This window comes from Lissotriton helveticus, chromosome 2_2, assembly GCF_964261635.1.
Source record: "Lissotriton helveticus chromosome 2_2, aLisHel1.1, whole genome shotgun sequence".
Lineage (NCBI taxonomy): Eukaryota > Metazoa > Chordata > Amphibia > Caudata > Salamandridae > Lissotriton > Lissotriton helveticus.
Window position 1 is genome coordinate 39,876,173 of NC_136060.1, and position 17,505 is coordinate 39,893,677.

Genomic DNA, 17,505 nt, shown 5'->3' on the forward strand with positions numbered 1-17,505 from the left:
TGTTTTCCTGCTCCCCTATGTGCAGCTTTTCTGGGGCATCCAGATTTCCGATATTTCCTGACCTTGGGAAATGCACAGACCTTTTTTTTCTGCTGTGTGCCCCATAGCCAACGACCAGACTGAGGGAACCAATAGTCTTAAATCAATATCACCCAGAACCCCGTCTAATAATAAAAATACACTCTAGACATCACCAATTCCTCATACACAGACCCACTCATCTCAACTCGCCCACATAACTGTAAAGACCACGAACATCCTTTTGATACAGACTTCCGTTGCACTGGCAAATGATGTAGTGCAGTGTCAAAAATGTTAACAGCATTTCGGAAAAAACAGCCTAATCCTGAATTTTTCTTTATTTGTGATCCTGATGAAATGAGTTCACCTTTCAGTTGACCTGTCAGCTCTCCTGAAAACCGTTGAAAATCAAGCTAAATGTGTCAATGGCGCATTCTATAAATAAAGGACATTTGGAGTCACAGCCTTGAAAAAGCCCTGGCGCAATTCGCCACAGGGGCGAAACACGTGTCGGCTGTCTACGTTTTATCTATATAAATAAAGAGCAACTTTTCATAAAGAACGGACTCTTCTGATTCTATTCATATAAAAAGGATTGAGCCTAAGGACATCAAGATGTAATGTCCAACACACTCATCACCCCTTTCAAATACTTTACTGTTTGAAAACTCAAGAGGTCCAGAGTTTTCTTGAGTGTGTTAGTACTATCAAAAATTTGTGAAAACTAATGTGGACTTGGATTCCTTTGTGGACCACCCCTCTTCTGTATTAAACATTTGGAGTCACAGTTCACACACAAAAAGTGACACACAAAGTCTCCCACACTGACGGGTGGCACATATGTCTACGGCAGAAAAGGCTATGTAACACACTCAAGCAGGCTCACAGTAGACACCTACATGCCTCAGGAGCATGCATCCTCACAATCCTGGCCTCCCCACCGGCCTCTGCAACTCACCGCCAAGTTTCTTATACGCCTCGGTGCTCTCTTCAAAGCACAGAATATTAGAAGTGACGGCGGGAGGCTCGGGCCAGTGCACGGCTGACCTTCAATGCGGCAGGCACTTACTCCATTCCTTAGGGGTAACCATTTACTCCATTCCTCAGTGGTGGCGAATAGGGAAAGGCAGCCAAAGGGCAATGTTAACTTGTGTGTTGAAACGCGGAGTCGCGGACAGCGCTCAATTCATGTTTAAAAGGGGCAAGGGGTGCAGATTGTTCCTGTGCCTATTAGCATGATGGCGACGCGGGGAAGGGGAGCACGGTCCAGTGCTCATGTTGATCAAAGGCCTCCAAAGGTTCTCTGAGTTTTTGTTACAACCTGCCCTGCCGCCCCAAAGGTTTCCAGCTGCAGTGGGTGCCCGCACTTGACCCGACAAGGTAGAGTATGCCCGGAATCCTTCCCCCCCGGTGCACCGTCGGGGTTGCGCTGTACCCACATGTGGCAGTGATCTTTGAGTCCACAGTCGCATGCCAGCTAGCCTCATGGTGCTTCACTGACTTTTCTCATAGGGGCCGCCAAGCTGCATGGGACCCACCCAAGTCGGGCCCCCCGCACCCCTGCCACATTGTAAAATTTTAACATCTTCCGGTGTGCTGGTCAGTTCAATATCTAAGGAACCCCCTCAAACCCTGACGCACCGCTCTGCTTAGGGGAGAACTGGTACCCCGGCTGGTGTACCACTTCTTATCCCGACCCGCCCCCAACCCCCCGCCCCCTATTTCTCAATCAGCTGAGTGCCCTGACCCCTTGCTGAGCCATGAAACATACTCAGGGGCTGCACCACCCTCTACCTGCCCGGCGAACCCGCCCCACCCCCCTCCTCCATTTCCTCCCCCTCGCCCCATATAAGGTCCACTATCCCTCCGGACTGCCCACCAGGGCCCCAGGGCCCCCCAACCCGACGGCCCCCATGCTAGTACCCACCGGGCCTTCCTCCGAGCCCACCCCATCAAAACCCCTGCAAAACCCTGCCCGAGCCCCTGAAGGTGCCCTCTCCAGCCAAGAGTCCCACACACATCCCACTCCCTGAACTACCTCATGCCCAGAATTTCCAGCTAGCTCATCCCACTCTCCCCCTCCTTCCCACCAAGAGCTGGCCATAGGCGTCCCTGAAGTTCACCTCCTGACTGGGGGCTGCGCAGGACCTCAGTGCCCTGAGGTGGCTGATCTTGGCCTCCAAGTCCACCCCTTCCTGTGCATGGGGCTGGGCCTGTGCCACTTTCCCGTGACATGTGGTGCTGCCCTGGGCCATTGACCCCTCGTCTGCTTTCCTGCCCTTAATTTGGCCTATAGAGGCAGGCCCGGCTCCAGGAATTCTTCTTTGGTTGGGCCAAGGGTGCATTTGGGTGGGCCACTGCAGGCTCGATTTTTCGCATATATGTCTGGGCAGGCCTGCTTCAGGGCCCTCCTTTATTTCTTCTTAGTCTTACAAGGCTCAGTAAAACGCACTCTTTTCCAAATCTCTTTCTAAATATTATCACTCTCAAAAGTGTTTTTTCCATGTAATGTCCCTTTGATGGAAAGAGGAGGTTTCTGAGGTGGGAGTATCAGGCGAGTGACACTTCTCGGGCTCCCTCTGTGCGAGCCTTCAGGCAGAATCCCTCTTCATTACTACCTGCAGCTGACCACGGACTCTGCAACGCACTCCCTTACAGGCTTGATTATACCCACTTTTCTACAATGCACCTTATCTCACAGCTGACCTTGGGCCCCAGCCCCATATCAGGCACCATCGGGCTCCACTTTCATTTTTCCTGGTAAAAACATTATTAAAATCACCTTCAAACTTAAAACCTTGACTATAGCAGTAAATATAATTAGCAATGTTCCACAGTAGCCCTTATGACCAGACTGCTAATTAAATAAACAAAAACAGAAAGGCAATGACAAGGCTGGCTTCAGCGCTGATGCGAAAGTCTTTTTTGGCGCCCCACCACTGACCTATTTCTCTGTAAATACCTTTACTACCACCTTCCAACAGTGCTCCTCATCCCTCCATGCCCCACTCATTGACCTGCTCCTCGGATTCCCTCACTGCCACGCCACGTGCCAAAAGTGCCACTCATCTCCCCATAACCCCTCCCCTTATGACCTCCTTCTCAGATTCCCTCATTGCCACCCTCCACCAGTGCCCTTCATCTCTCTGTAGCCCCTCCCCCACATGATCTCCTCCTCAGACTCCCTCACTACCACCCTCCACCATTGCCCCTCATCTCTCCCTAGCTACCCCCTCCACCCCATGACCTCTTCCTCGGATTCTCTCACTGCCACCCTCCAACAGTGCCCTTCATCGCTCCATAGCCCCTCCCACTACCTCCTCCTTGGATTCCCTCACTGCCACCCTCCTCAAGTGCTCTCATCTCTACGTAGCCCCTCTCTCATATGCATTTCATTTGTTGTATCGCGCTACTCATATCAGTGTAGTGTGTGTCAGTACTTTACACCATGCACACATTAAACAGAGACAATGAATCATACAAGTATGTAAATCATTCTACAGGGAATGTCACATTAACCAATAAGAATTACAAGGTGTAGGAATCACATGTCATCTATAATGGTGGGCAGTATATTTTAAAAGGGTTTGGTCTGGGGAAACACAAACTTAGGATTTAACAAGCATTTGCAATGCAATAGGTCTCGCATTTGCGAGAGTTTAAGCTATTGGCATTGTATTTGACAATGCCTTTTGTTTATGTTTTAAAAACCAACACGTAAATAAAAGGCATTGCCATTTACAATGCCAATAGCTCAAACTCTCACGACTGCGAGACCTATTGCAATGCAAATGCGTGTTCATTTATCAAGTTAAGCATAGGCTAAACAACATCAAAATATGATGAATAATGCTGGTTTATAAACCAAGACTTCTGAAGTTATTGCATATCACAGATTCCCTTGGCAGTAATACATATTGCCAGGTCCATAAACTTTACCCAAGAGAGCCAGACTGTAAGTAACCCACTCGGTGTACCAAAGGGCACAAGTAGTGTTTCGGGGTATCACCCCTCGTCAGCAGGGATAGGCCGTGTACTGGGGTTGCCGATGGCTGCCAATATCTGCCAGGTATAGTACCACTCAGGCGCGTCGGTGCGGGATCCCAGGCTCGTCAGCCCACTGCTCACGGGAGCTTTAAAGTTACAAATGGTGGTGGGGTCGCACACTACTCACACACCGGCCCCTAAGGACTCTGGTCAATGTAGTAAAGTGTTCGCGATGCATCATCTTTCGATCTTCTGCTATCTTCGCTGTCTTCGCCATCCCTGGACACGTGTTTCGGGGTATCACCCCTCGTCAGCAGGGATAGGCCGTGTACTGGGGTTGCCGATGGCTGCCAATATCTGGTATAGTACCACTCAAGCGCGTAGGTGCGGGATCCCAGGCTCGTCAGCCCACTGCTCACAGGAGCTTTAAAGTTACAAATGGGGGTGGGGTCGCACACTACTCACACACCGGCGGTGTCGCCCCTAAGGACTCTGGTCAATGTAGTAAAGTGTTCGCGATGCATCATCTTTCGATCTTCTGCTATCTTCGCTGTCTTCGCCATCCCTGGACACGTGTTTCGGGGTATCACCCCTCGTCAGCAGGGATAGGCCGTGTACTGGGGTTGCCGATGGCTGCCAATACCTGCCAGGTATAGTACCACTCAGGCGCGTAGGTGCGGGATCCCAGGCTCGTCAGCCCACTGCTCACGGGTGCTTTAAAGTTACAAATGGGGGTGGGGTCGCACACTACTCACACACCGGCGCTGTCGCCCCTAAGGACTCTGGTCAATGTAGTAAAGTGTTTGCGATGCATCATCTTTCGATCTTCTGCTATCTTCGCTGTCTTCGCCATCCCTGGACACGTATTTCGGGGTATCACCCCTCGTCAGCAGGGATAGGCCATGTACTGGGGTTGCCGATGGCTGCCAATATCTGCCAGGTATAGTACCACTCAGGCACGTAGGTGCGGGATCCCAGGCTCGTCAGCCCACTGCTCACGGGAGCTTTAAAGTTACAAATGGGGGTGGGGTCGCACACTACTCACACACCGGCGCTGTCGCCCCTAAGGACTCTGGTCAATGTAGTAAAGTGTTCGCAATGCATCATCTTTCGATCTTCTGCTATCTTCGCTGTCGTTGCCATCCCTGGACACGTGTTTCGGGGTATCACCCCTCGTCAGCAGGGATAGGCCGTGTACTGGGGTTGCCGATGGCTGCCAATATCTGCCAGGTATAGTACCACTCATGCGCGTAGGTGCGGGATCCCAGGCTCGTCAGCCCACTGCTCACGGGAGCTTTAAAGTTACAAATGGGGGTGGGGTTGCACACTACTCACACACCGGCGGTGTCGCCCCTAAGGGCTCTGGTCAATGTAGTAAAGTGTTCGCGATGCATCATCTTTCGATCTTCTGCTATCTTCGCTGTCTTCGCCATCCCTGGACACGTGTTTCGGGGTATCACCCCTCGTCAGCAGGTATAGGCCGTGTACTGGGGTTGCCGATGGCTGCCAATATCTGCCAGGTGTAGTACCACTCAGGCGCGTAGGTGCGGGATCCCAGGCTCGTCAGCCCACTGCTCACGGGAGCTTTAAAGTTACAAATGGGGGTGGGGTCGCCCACTACTCACACACCGGTGGTATCGCCTCTAAGGACTCTGGTCAATGTAGTAAAGTGTTCGCGATGCATCATCTTTCGATCTTCTGCTATCTTCGCTGTCTTCGCATCTGCATCGCAGAGAACGGTACTACAATTACCATGGTCCTTAGGGGCGATCCCGCTGGTGTATTAGCAGTGTGCGACCCCATTTTGGTGAATGTTTATGCTCCTTCGAGCTTTGAGCTGACGAGCTCGCGACCCCGCACCTGCACGCCTTTGTGTGGTACTATACCTGGTAATATTTGGCAGCACGCAGCAACCCCAGAAGATAAGAAGATGGCCTAATCCCTGCTGATGAGGGGTAAATACCCCGAAAACACGTGTACAGGGATGGCGAAGATTTGAAGATACGCGAGAATTCGAAAGAAGATGCATCGCAGAGATCGGTACTACAATTACCATGGTCTTTAGGGGCGATCCCGCTGGTGTATTAGCAGTGTGCGACCCCATTTTGGTGAATGTTTATGCTCCTTCGAGCTTTGAGCTGACGAGCTCGGGACCCCGCACCTGCACGCCTTTGTTTGGTACTATACCTGGTAATATTTGGCAGCACGCAGCAACCCCAGAAGATAAGAAGCACTCTGTACCAGGTGCATAAAATATATTCTTGGAATATCGTCCCGAATTTGACAAAAACTGCACGTCACAAAAGATATTCTCTCATATTATAGAGGTTAGTATCATATAAATAAGGTAGTGTGAGAATGTGAGAAGGAATGGTATGAATGGAAAGAGCCACGTAAGATAAATTTGCTGATTACTAAAATGTAACGTGGGTTGTAAGGTATCTGTCAAAGAAACAATGGGAGCAATGTATTAGAATGTGCACAATGAAACTGTTTCCTCCTTAAAATAAGACGTATCGTATAAATTGGTGTTCTAGATAAAATTAGAGATGTTATCTTGGGCAAAAATAGGTAGGAAAATGCTCTATAAACCGGCCAGTTTGTAATTGCTTATCATAAATGTAACACATACTGTGAAATTTATGGTCTAGAGTTGGGCTGTTACCCAGATGAAAGGCTACTATCTGTAATAGGTTGCTGTACGCCTAAGAGTTGCATACTAGAGATCTCCCACTGTGGTAGAGTTATCGATATATAGAATGTACACCATGAAGTAATACGTACTAAGTGTATGTCTAGTACAGAATGTATCACATAGTAATTCACTGATGAATTTATTTTGGTCAAATGAAACATGAAGGCTGTTTCTCACAATTCAATGCTTATTCTCGTCTTTCTATATGTACAGAAGGAATCGAATATATTCAGAAAAGTGACCCCATAAGAATCACTGTCCTGAAGAAGGTGGTCCCACATCTATTGGCCCTAAACACTGAAACGCGTCGATGCATATATTTTGTATAAAGAATCCAAATAAAGCCTAGGAAGCCTCAGATACTCGGGAATTTGGGTACTGAGTGCTCCATACAAAGTATAGAGGGTTATTGGATCTAAGTAAGGTCTAGTAAGAGCATGAGATTTGCTTAACGAGGGGGGTAACTAGCATTAACTGTGATTTTGTGCTATACATTGTATGTTGAAAATCTTTTTATAAATGTGTTTTATGATGAAATGTAATGGATAAACTGTACTTCTGATATGTACTGTATTTTATTGTTTATTGTTGATGTAGATGTTTTCGGGAATATTTCCGGAATTTTAAAATTTGCAGAAAAGATAAAATCTTTTAAATAAAAAATATTGTAAGCGCTACATTTTAGTTGGCAAATATTTTGGAGACAATAATTTGGGTCTACAAGTCTGTGGCATGAAAGAGTGAGAGGATGATGTGAATAAGGATTTATTGTGGTTTCCATGGATTTCCCTTTTTGGCTTTATATGTCCTGAGTACCCTGTTCCCTGGAACTAGTGGGGTTATCTCTTTCCTTGGCTAATGTTATTTGCACCATGGTGATTCTACAACTCTTCGTACCTCTGAGTACAAATGACAGTAGCAATATTAATGATACCTTTTTAGTTGGAGCCTAACAGACAGCGCATGCACTATCTAATAGGATGTGTGCCCCTTGTTTTATTTCTAACATGAGGTCATTAAAGGGCATCATGTGCCCTCCTCCTACCTCATTTCACTGTTCCCTGCCCTGCAGTGAGTGCTGCACTCATGTATGACCGATAGTGCACTTCTCAGCACATCAGCGAATGGCAGCCCTTGTATCCAACAGATTTATAGTGCACGGATCCCTCGTGTAGTTAGTGTCCTGTCACAAAGTGCACACATTGTGACATGATACAATGCACATAACACATTACCCCTATAAATGTTCCTCTGCAGCCCTTGTTCTTCCTAACCAATGAGTGAGTGACTTCACTGTCAGTGTTTTGCTTCTTCTTTATTTTTATGGTTTTATGAATCTTCTGCGTAATACCTGTGAATTAAAACTAAAACAAAAACAAAAAAATTACATAAAGCACAGGACGGTTAATCAATCTCAAAACTTAAACTTGGTTCACCTGTTCCAAAGTCTGCTGCTTTACCTGTCACATTACTCCACTGCAAACAAAAAAGTAAAAAACATTTTTATTTATAATGCCAATAGCTTTAGCTTTCTCAAAGGCAAGACTGTTTGCATTGCAAATGCTTGTTCTTGTTTTAATTGAAGTTTCAGTGTCTTTTGGTTTTTTTCTTTATTAATAGTGTAATCAGACGAGCGTTGTGATTCCTTCTTCGGTTTTACGTACTCTTCCGATCTGCCCTCTCACCGTCCACCTCTCTCTGAATGTGTATTGAATGACTTGAAGGGTACGAGAGGAACATGTATCAGTATCCTGATACCTGTGAGGATTCCTAATGTTATCACGGTTTCTGGGATTATATCTTTTTTTCAGTGTCTTCCTGCTGAGGACACACACCCCTTGATCTTTGTTTGTCTTTATTTTATTGTTTATTATCCTAATTTTTATTTGTTGAAGAATCGGGTACTTGCTTGGAGTGCTCCTTTTCAGAATTTCTCTTAAATTGCTGTTTCCCAGGTCTGGCTCCCAAATTATCTCTACCCAAGGTAGCATAAGTTTCTTTAATAATTCACACTTCTGTTCTGCAGGAGTGAGATCCCTCGGGCTTTGGCGTATAGCCAATGCAACAGCCTCCCCTTTTATGTTACTTAACATAATGGCAGACACTGCGGCCACATTTCCCATCAGTTTCATTGCTAAGTCCAGGGCAGGGGGCTGCCCTGTACTCATTCTGTATTTGCTTCAACACATCAGGTAAAACAGCCAAAGAAGGGCTAACATGTGCTCTGGTATAAACAGCAGTGAAGCCTTTACCCCAATTGATGCAGTCTTTCACTGGGGGAGCCATCCCCATCAGCAAGCAGATAGTCAGTATTCTGTGTTTTTCTTACGAGTCCGTATGGAGAAATACTGCTTCAAGCTGGCTTGCTTTTTAAACAATTCAGAACAGAATTGTCTCACGATTGGTGGGAATCTTTCCCATAACCGCATTTAGTGTTTGTAGGTTGATACCCGTAGTAGCCAATTGGGGTTGTGCAAGCTGAACAGTCCGCTCAGAGTTTACTTTTGGTGTTTGCATTATGAATTGTTTGAGATTTCTGGATATTTTCACTAAATCTCTGTATAGTGACTGCAATTAAATTAGCACTGTTAGTATGCTGTGTCTATGCAGCTAAGACCGGCCATGTCGCTCCATCTTTACTGAGCGGACTGAGTCTCACATGCTCTACTGCGTGTGGGAGGGTGCCTTTAAACCAATTAATATGTTCTTGGTAAAACATAGTCCCCAGCACACATTGCAATAGTAGTTGATATGTATATCAAAGTTCAAGTATACAATAAATCAATCCTCTTTAGTTTAGTTTTTCTTTTAATTCTTTTTTTTCTGTTTACTTTTTTTTAAAGGTAGATACTTAGCCAACACGTGTTTCTTCGCCAGGTGGGCACACTGTCCTGTGACTTTTTCAAAGCTAAGGTAGGAAAAACAAACTGTTTTGGCACCAAACAAATATATAATATATATTGGGCAGATAATTCACTTCACAGTGATTTAATGGAGTCCAATCATAGAGTGGGAGTTACATATTATGCACACTCATGGTGAAACCCATGCATATGATCACATAGTAACTACCATATGTCATCAGTAATCACCATCAACATCAGTGTGAAGCCAAAGTTTCGCCTTGGTGACGTGTAAACTGAATTCATATTTTAAAATCCTGCAATATTCGTGACATATTGGTGGATCAGCCAGAGTGAAATTAAATCACAAGTACACATGGAGAGTGCTATGTTCGAGGCATGTGGGCTGCTAAATTCATATCTTAGCATTAGATCGCCGCCTAGTGTTGGGTCCGGATGATCGCACATTGTTGTCCTGGAAGAGTCTTCGAAGTATCCTGAGATAGGTGGCTCCTCCCCTGGACTACAGTGCGCATGGGCATCGGCTCCATCCCCAGATTGTTTTTTTCCGCCATTGGGTTCGGATGCGGTCTCGACTTCTCTCTGTCGGAACCGAGTAAAACTAACTTTTTAAGGCCAAAAGGCCTTGTATTCATAGCGTCGGTATTGTTTGCGCACGGTCTCGAGTTCTTCCGTCTCTTGGAGTCGGATTCAGCGGAGTTTTTTCACTCTTCGGACATCGAGGCCTTCTCATCGCGACACGACCGCAACTTTTCAACAGGGAGCGGAGTCCGTTTAAGTTCTGTCCGCTCTGTGGGTCTAAGTACCCACATATAGACCTGCACCCGGTCTGTAACAAATGCCTTTCACCGGACCATGACGACGGCAAGTGCAAGGCCTGCGCACAATTCAGGTCTAAAAGACTCTCAAGCTTCGGCGCGCGGTGCGCCTAGAGGCCAGACAAGCGGCCCCGGATCCAGAAAACATCTTCGGCGACCAAGAAGAAGATGAACAGGGTCATCATCTCCAAATATCCCCACCCGAAACGGAGGTCGAGGCGGATCCGGTAGACGACGACGGAGTCGTGGGTCAAGGCCTTGAATACGACGACGAGGTAGGGGACGTCGAAGAGATTTATGGGGCCGCGGCAGATAGCTCAGGGGACGAGCTATGCCCCGAAGGTTTCGAAGATCACGATCGGGTCACGGGATCGCCAGTTGGCCTTACCCAAGACCCCGTGCCGCAAGCCACGGCCCCGCCTTCAGGCCCGGCCACGGACATACTTACTGGGCAGGCTGGATCGAAACCGAAACCTACGGTATCGACTACACCTAAAATGGCCGACCCGAAAACGAAACCGAAACTTATGGACTCGAGCGTCCCTAAAATGGCGGCCGGGCCACAGAAAACTACTGCACCCGCTGCCGCATCGGCTCCGTCGGCCTCCGGTCCACAGAAGTCGAAGAAATCGGTTGATTCCACAGGGTCAAAATCGGCGCCAGAGGAGGGCTCCTCTAAAAAGGGTGGTCGGCACGGATCGACCACTGCGACACCGTCCAAGCACGCCAAGGCCAGCGGCACGGCTCCGGTTCCGACTGGGACTCCGTTAGTCGGTCGCGTAGTGGAGACGGAGGCGACACAAGCACACGGATCGAAGGCTGGCACGTCTGCGCATCGATCCAAGGACTCTGGGTCGGCGGCAACTGCATCAGCGTCCAAGACTCAGAAAGGCCACCATGAAGTCGGATCCGAGGGGAAGGTCAAGACATCCTCGTCAGCGCCGAAATCCACTGTAAGTGATGCGTCCCTCATCGCCGCTTCGCTACAAAGAATCAGGGAAAAGGACGCTGCTCCGTCGGCTCCGATGCCATCGCCTCCGACGCCGAAGGACACTCCGGCAAAGCCTAAGAGTAAGCTTCTCTTCCTTCTGCCGCCGAAAGAGGCTCCAAAAGCCTTTTCTACGAAATCGACGCCAAAGCCGTCGGATTCTTCTACGGCAGGGGTACCTTCAAGTCAAGTACTCGAATCAGGGGACGATTCTGAGCACTTCATCGACGCCAACACAGGCAAATTAACCCTATACAAGAGGAGGATCACTTCAGAGCCTGTGGACTCCTATGTCATCCCACTAAAGAAGAAAAGGTTTCCTCAGGACGCTTCTAGCCTCATAGAACCTACCCAGCCTCCTCCAAGAAGGAGCCCTACTCCCTCACCAGAACACTCTGAGGGTGAGGGATATAATGAGGATGACCAATACACCTTCCCCATCAATGAACCAGATGCACATCCAGATTCATATGATGACATTGGTGACCAAGGCACCCAAAGTGTGGGGCAAGACCCACAGCCTTTCAGTGCTCGTGCATCCCCAACGGAGGATTCTGCAGGTTTTCATGCACTCATTGAAAGGGCAGCTGCTAATCATGATGTGGACATGCATGCTGACCCAGTGGAAGAGGACTTTCTCTTTGATACTTTTTCAGTCTCTGAAAGAACTGTGAAAACGCTGCCTATGCTCAAGGGAGTCCTCAAGCATGCAGCTGACATCTTTAAAGAACCTACCAGAGCGAGAGTGGTCAATCCACGTATCGAGAAAAAGTACAGACCAGCACCTGCAGACCCTGCATACATTCGGGGACATTTGCCACTAGACTCTCTTGTGGTCGCAAATGCCAGAAAACGGTCCAACTCCCAGACGACGGGTGAAGCTCCTCCCCCCGACAAGGAGTCCAAGGTGCTAGAGGCAGGGGGCAAAAGAGTAGCTGCACAAGCTGCCAACTTTTGGCGTATTGCAAATACACAAGCACTCTTAGCACGTTACGATAGGGCGCACTACGACACCCTAGAGCAAGTTGTACAACATCTGCCTCCGCAGTTTCAAGAGGCCACCAAACTGCTTATAGAGGAAGGGAAACTGATCTCCAACGCAGCCATCAAGTGTGCACTTGACGCCGCAGTCACAGCAGCTAGGGCGATCAACACTAGCGTCATGCTGAGACGACAAGCTTGGCTCCGCATATCAGGGTTTAAACCTGATATTCAGACAACCATACTTAATCAGCCAGTCAATCCTGATAGACTGTTTGGTCCAGATGTTGACACCACCCTCGAAAAGATAAAGAAAGACACAGAAACTGCTAAGTCCATGGGAGCCCTACAATCACAACAGTTTCGTGGCAATAATTTTCGTCGCTCAGGTGCACGTGGAGTCACCAGAGGACAAATGGGTCAACAATCGCAATTCTCCAGGGGTGGAGCACAATCCTCGTTCACAAAACAGAACAAGGGAGGTTACAGAAATAACAGCAACAGAGGTCGCGGCAGAGGAAACCACAACTCCCGCTCCTCTACCCCAAGCAAACAGTGACTCTCTGTCACTGCCCCCCGACCACTTAACACCTGTCGGGGGGAGACTGCAGCAGTTCCTGCCCGTCTGGAGAAACATCACCACAGACAGGTGGGTGCGACAACTAGTCCAGTATGGTTATTGCCTAGAGTTGAAATCCACTCCACCCAACATTCCACCAAGGCAAAGGCCTATGTCCGCAGAGCACTTGCACTTATTGCAGCAGGAAGTAGTGGCGATGCTGCACAAAGGCGCAATCGAGCTCGTGCCGGTGGGAGAGGAAGGCACAGGGGTATATTCCCTGTACTTCCTTATTCCAAAGAAGGACGGATCTCTCAGACCCATTCTGGATCTGCGTCCCCTCAACCTGTACATACTATCAGAACATTTCCATATGCTTACACTGCAACAGATTCTTCCCTTGTTAAACCAAGGGGACTTCTTAGCAACCTTAGATCTCAAGGATGCTTATTTCCACATTCCACTACACCCGTCCCACAGGAAATACCTCAGGTTCACTATCCAAGGCAAGCATTACCAGTTCAAGGTCCTACCCTTCGGAGTCACCACAGCCCCAAGAGTGTTTACCAAGTGTCTGGCGACAGTAGCAGCGCACCTCAGGAGGCAGAACATCCATGTCTACCCCTACCTGGACGACTGGCTCGTTCAAGCCAAGTCGGAACAACAGTGCGCCGCGGACATGTCGACCACCATTCACCTCCTTCACAATCTAGGTTTCTCGTTGAACTACCCAAAGTCGCATCTTCAGCCGGCACATGTCCGGCAGTTTCTAGGTGCGACGATCAATACCCTGACGGCCATGGCTCAACCAAACCAAGTCAGGATAGACAGCATGCAGTCTCTAATCCAGAAGTTCAGACCACAACACTCGCTTCCAGCGAGAGTGTTCATGCAATTGATAGGCATGATGGCCTCCTGCATCTTCATAGTCCCTCACGCACGGTTACATATGCGCCCGCTTCAGGAGTGCTTAGCAAATCAGTGGACACAGGCTCAGGGAAATTTAACAGACCTAGTGTTGGTTACCAGTCGGGCATACGACTCTCTGCATTGGTGGACTCCACACAACCTTTGCAAGGGCCGACTGTTCCTGGAGCCAGTGCCACAGATTATCCTGACAACGGACGCATCTCTCCAGGGATGGGGAGCTCATCTGCTCACTTACACAGTGCAGGGACTATGGACGACGCAGCGACAGAAGATGCACATCAACTATCTGGAACTGATGGCAATCTTCATGGCGCTCAAGTCTTTCATTGTACATCTGTGCAACAAGGTAGTGTTAGTCCGGACGGACAACATGACCGCGATGTACTACATTCAAAAGCAGGGGGGCACACACTCGCCACAGCTGTCTCATCTGGCTCAGGGCATGTGGCGGTGGGCCATTCAGAGGAACATCTTCCTCATGGCAGAACACCTCCCGGGCAAGGACAATCAGATGGCGGATCTGCTCAGCAGATACAGCCATCAAATGCACGAGTGGGAGTTACACCCATCTGTACTCCACCCGTACTTCCAGCAGTGGGGTCATCCGGAGATAGACCTGTTTGCAACAAAAGAAAACGCAAAATGCCAACACTTTGCCGCCAGGTTCCCTCACCCACAGTCGCAGGGGAATGCGATATGGATGAACTGGTCAGGCAAATTTGCGTACGCTTTTCCGCCAGCCCCTCTGATACCGCTGGTGGCAAGAAAGCTAAGGCAGCACGCGATGACTCTCATCCTGGTTGCTCCAACGTGGGCTCGCCAAGCATGGTACACCACGTTCCTCGAACTCTCAGTGGTGCCGCATCAAAGACTGCGCCTCACGCCCAGACTTTTGACGCAGAACCATGGAGAAATTCAGCATCCAGATCCGCAACAGCTCAACCTGGCGATCTGGCTCCTGAAGTCCTAGAGTTTGGATACCTTAACCTACCTCCGGAATGCATGAACATCATCAAGGAGGCAAGGAAGCCAACTACCAGAGCATGCTATGCTGCGAAATGGAAGCGTTTTGTCATTTACTGTACAGCCAATGACATCAACCCGCTAGATGCATCTATCCCTGACATCATTTGCTATCTGTTGCATCTTTACAAGTGCAATCTAGCGTACACTTCCATTCGGATACATCTATCCGCCATAGCGGCTTATCTTCAGAACAGGCAGCATCTCTCTGTCTTCAGAGTGCCTGCCATTAAAGCTTTCCTTGAAGGTCTGAAACGAGTCATTCCCCCAAGAACACCACCAGCTCCGGTGTGGAACCTCAATGTGGTCCTCACCAGACTGATGGGACCACCTTTTGAGCCTCTGCACTCGTGTGAACTCCAGTTCCTAACGTGGAAAGTAGCTTTCCTAATAGCTATTACGTCACTAAGGCGTGTTAGTGAGCTGCAAGCGCTCACAATCCAAGAGCCTTTCATTCAAATTCATCCAAATAGAGTGGTGCTACGCACTAACCCCAAATTCCTTCCGAAGGTGGTGTCACAGTTTCATCTCAACCAAACTATTGACTTACCGGCATTCTTTCAAAACCCACAAACGGTGGCGGAAAGAATGCTCCATACCTTAGACGTACGGAGGGCGTTGATGTACTACATAGACAGGACACAACCCTTTAGAAAAACAAAACAACTTTTTGTTGCCTTCGCACCACAACACAAAGGCAACCCTATTTCCAAAGCAGGAATAGCCAGGTGGATTGTTAAGTGCATCCAAATATGTTATCAAAAGGCCAAGCGCACTCTAACGATACCCCCAAGGGCGCACTCCACACGCAAATTGGGGGCATCCATGGCTTTCCTAGGGAACATTCCTTTAGAGGACATTTGCAGAGCAGCCACGTGGGTTACACCACATACCTTTACAAAACACTACTGTGTTGATGTGCATTCCAAGCAGCAAGCTGCTGTAGGACAGGCTGTTCTCAAGACACTCTTTCAGGTTTCTGCAGCTGGCACGGGCAACCGCCGCTGATGGAGGGACTGCTATGTATTCTATGCTAAGATATGAATTTAGCAGCCCACATGCCTCGAACTGAATATGCTACTTACCAGTATGCATCTGTTCTTGGCATGTAGGGCTGCTAACATTCATATCGCCCACCCTCCTCCCCGGTGCCTGTTGCAGCTGCAGATATACTATTGTATTCAGACATTAGCATGGACATCCTTTACACTTTTCACTCCATCTTCTGCCACAATGGCGAAAAACAATCTGGGGATGGAGCCGATGCCCATGCGCACTGTAGTCCAGGGGAGGAGCCACCTATCTCAGGATACTTCGAAGACTCTTCCAGGACAACAATGTGCGATCATCCGGACCCAACACTAGGCGGCGATCTAATGCTAAGATATGAATGTTAGCAGCCCTACATGCCAAGAACAGATGCATACTGGTAAGTAGCATATTCAATACAGCTAACCAATAGAAAGCACAACATGCACACAGTAGAATATCAAGAAAGTTCCTCAATCTTTAATTTGTATTGCCTGTAAATAAGTACAAAAAGTGTAGTAAATATCTTCACTCTTTCACTACCTCCATCTAACTACGATTGGTACATTCGGCCAGGTTATCACCTGCTTCTCCTTTGGTGATAATTTCGTCCCAAAACGATATTCTTCCACAAATAGCTTCCGTATCAGGCAAATCAATCCTCTATACTTTCTACACTGGTCTTCCTTATGTATACATTTCTACACAGTATAAGGGTAATGAAGATATCTCCAATGTCAAACCTAAATTAAAATCAAAGATTTATCTATATCAGTATCGACATTTCACATAATGCAAACAGGCAGCCGTGAGACATTAAATGTATCCTTACTGAAACTAATTAAAAACCGTGAACGTCGTGTAACTTCTATAGACCCTTCGCCAATAAGCCTGGGCCTAGCACCGCCCCCAGCAAGGGGAAGTGAATCAGTCCTATTTCTGAAAGGGTGAACTAAATTGTATGAGATCATATACTTTAGGGCCATCCTTATGAAAGTGACAATACCTCTCAACCATACAGTAGTCTTTCACTTTAAAATTCTATCTTATCTTACCGGGAAACGATCAGTCCCTCTCTGTCCTATTTCCGTGTGTGTACACATGCCACAGTCGAGAATGATTTAAATATAGCCCATGTAAGTTTCTGGCAATAAACATAGAGAAGGGACAGGAATCCCACACAGCCTTATCAACAACCAATGCCATATTGTAATGTGCATCGGAATAATCGCATCTACTAAATCCGGCATCCACTTCAAGTACATTTCCTATTCGGTATATTAATACAAATAAAATAAAAATATAAAGCCCTAGTATCCAGGCAGGAAGCTACAAGCACCAAACCTTGAACTCGTTCTATGGTAAGATAGAGAAATCTCTCTACCTTCATAAGGAGTGTATTCCTCTGGTGTTTCACCTTCAATGTAATCCTGAAATAATTGTGTTTTAGCATGTGCAGCTGGAAATTCAGCCCAGGAATGGAACACCTCTGTCTTAAATGCTTTGTGTGTCTCAACCACGAAGGGAACGTCTCCACCCAAAGCCAGGAGACCAAAATGTAATAATTTGAGAGTAATGGCATGTCTGCAGTTCTCTGTGATGTTTAGTGC

The 17,505-nt window shown here is 47.8% G+C and overlaps 1 protein-coding gene across 10 annotated transcripts in view; it reads left to right on the plus strand.

Moving 5' to 3' along the window:
- TLR3 (toll like receptor 3) overlaps nt 1–17,505 on the plus strand; it is a 388,659-nt gene that overhangs the window by 37,829 nt on the left and 333,325 nt on the right. For 5 of the 10 annotated variants that reach the window (XM_078678076.1, XM_078678079.1, XM_078678083.1 and 2 more), the window contains exon 2: nt 9,547–9,616. The exons of 4 other annotated variants lie outside the window; for them this stretch is intronic. The gene's annotated coding sequence lies outside the window, so the exon portion shown is untranslated. The remainder of the gene's footprint in view (nt 1–9,546; nt 9,617–17,505) is intronic. One more of the 10 variants, XM_078678078.1, reaches the window with a different exon arrangement.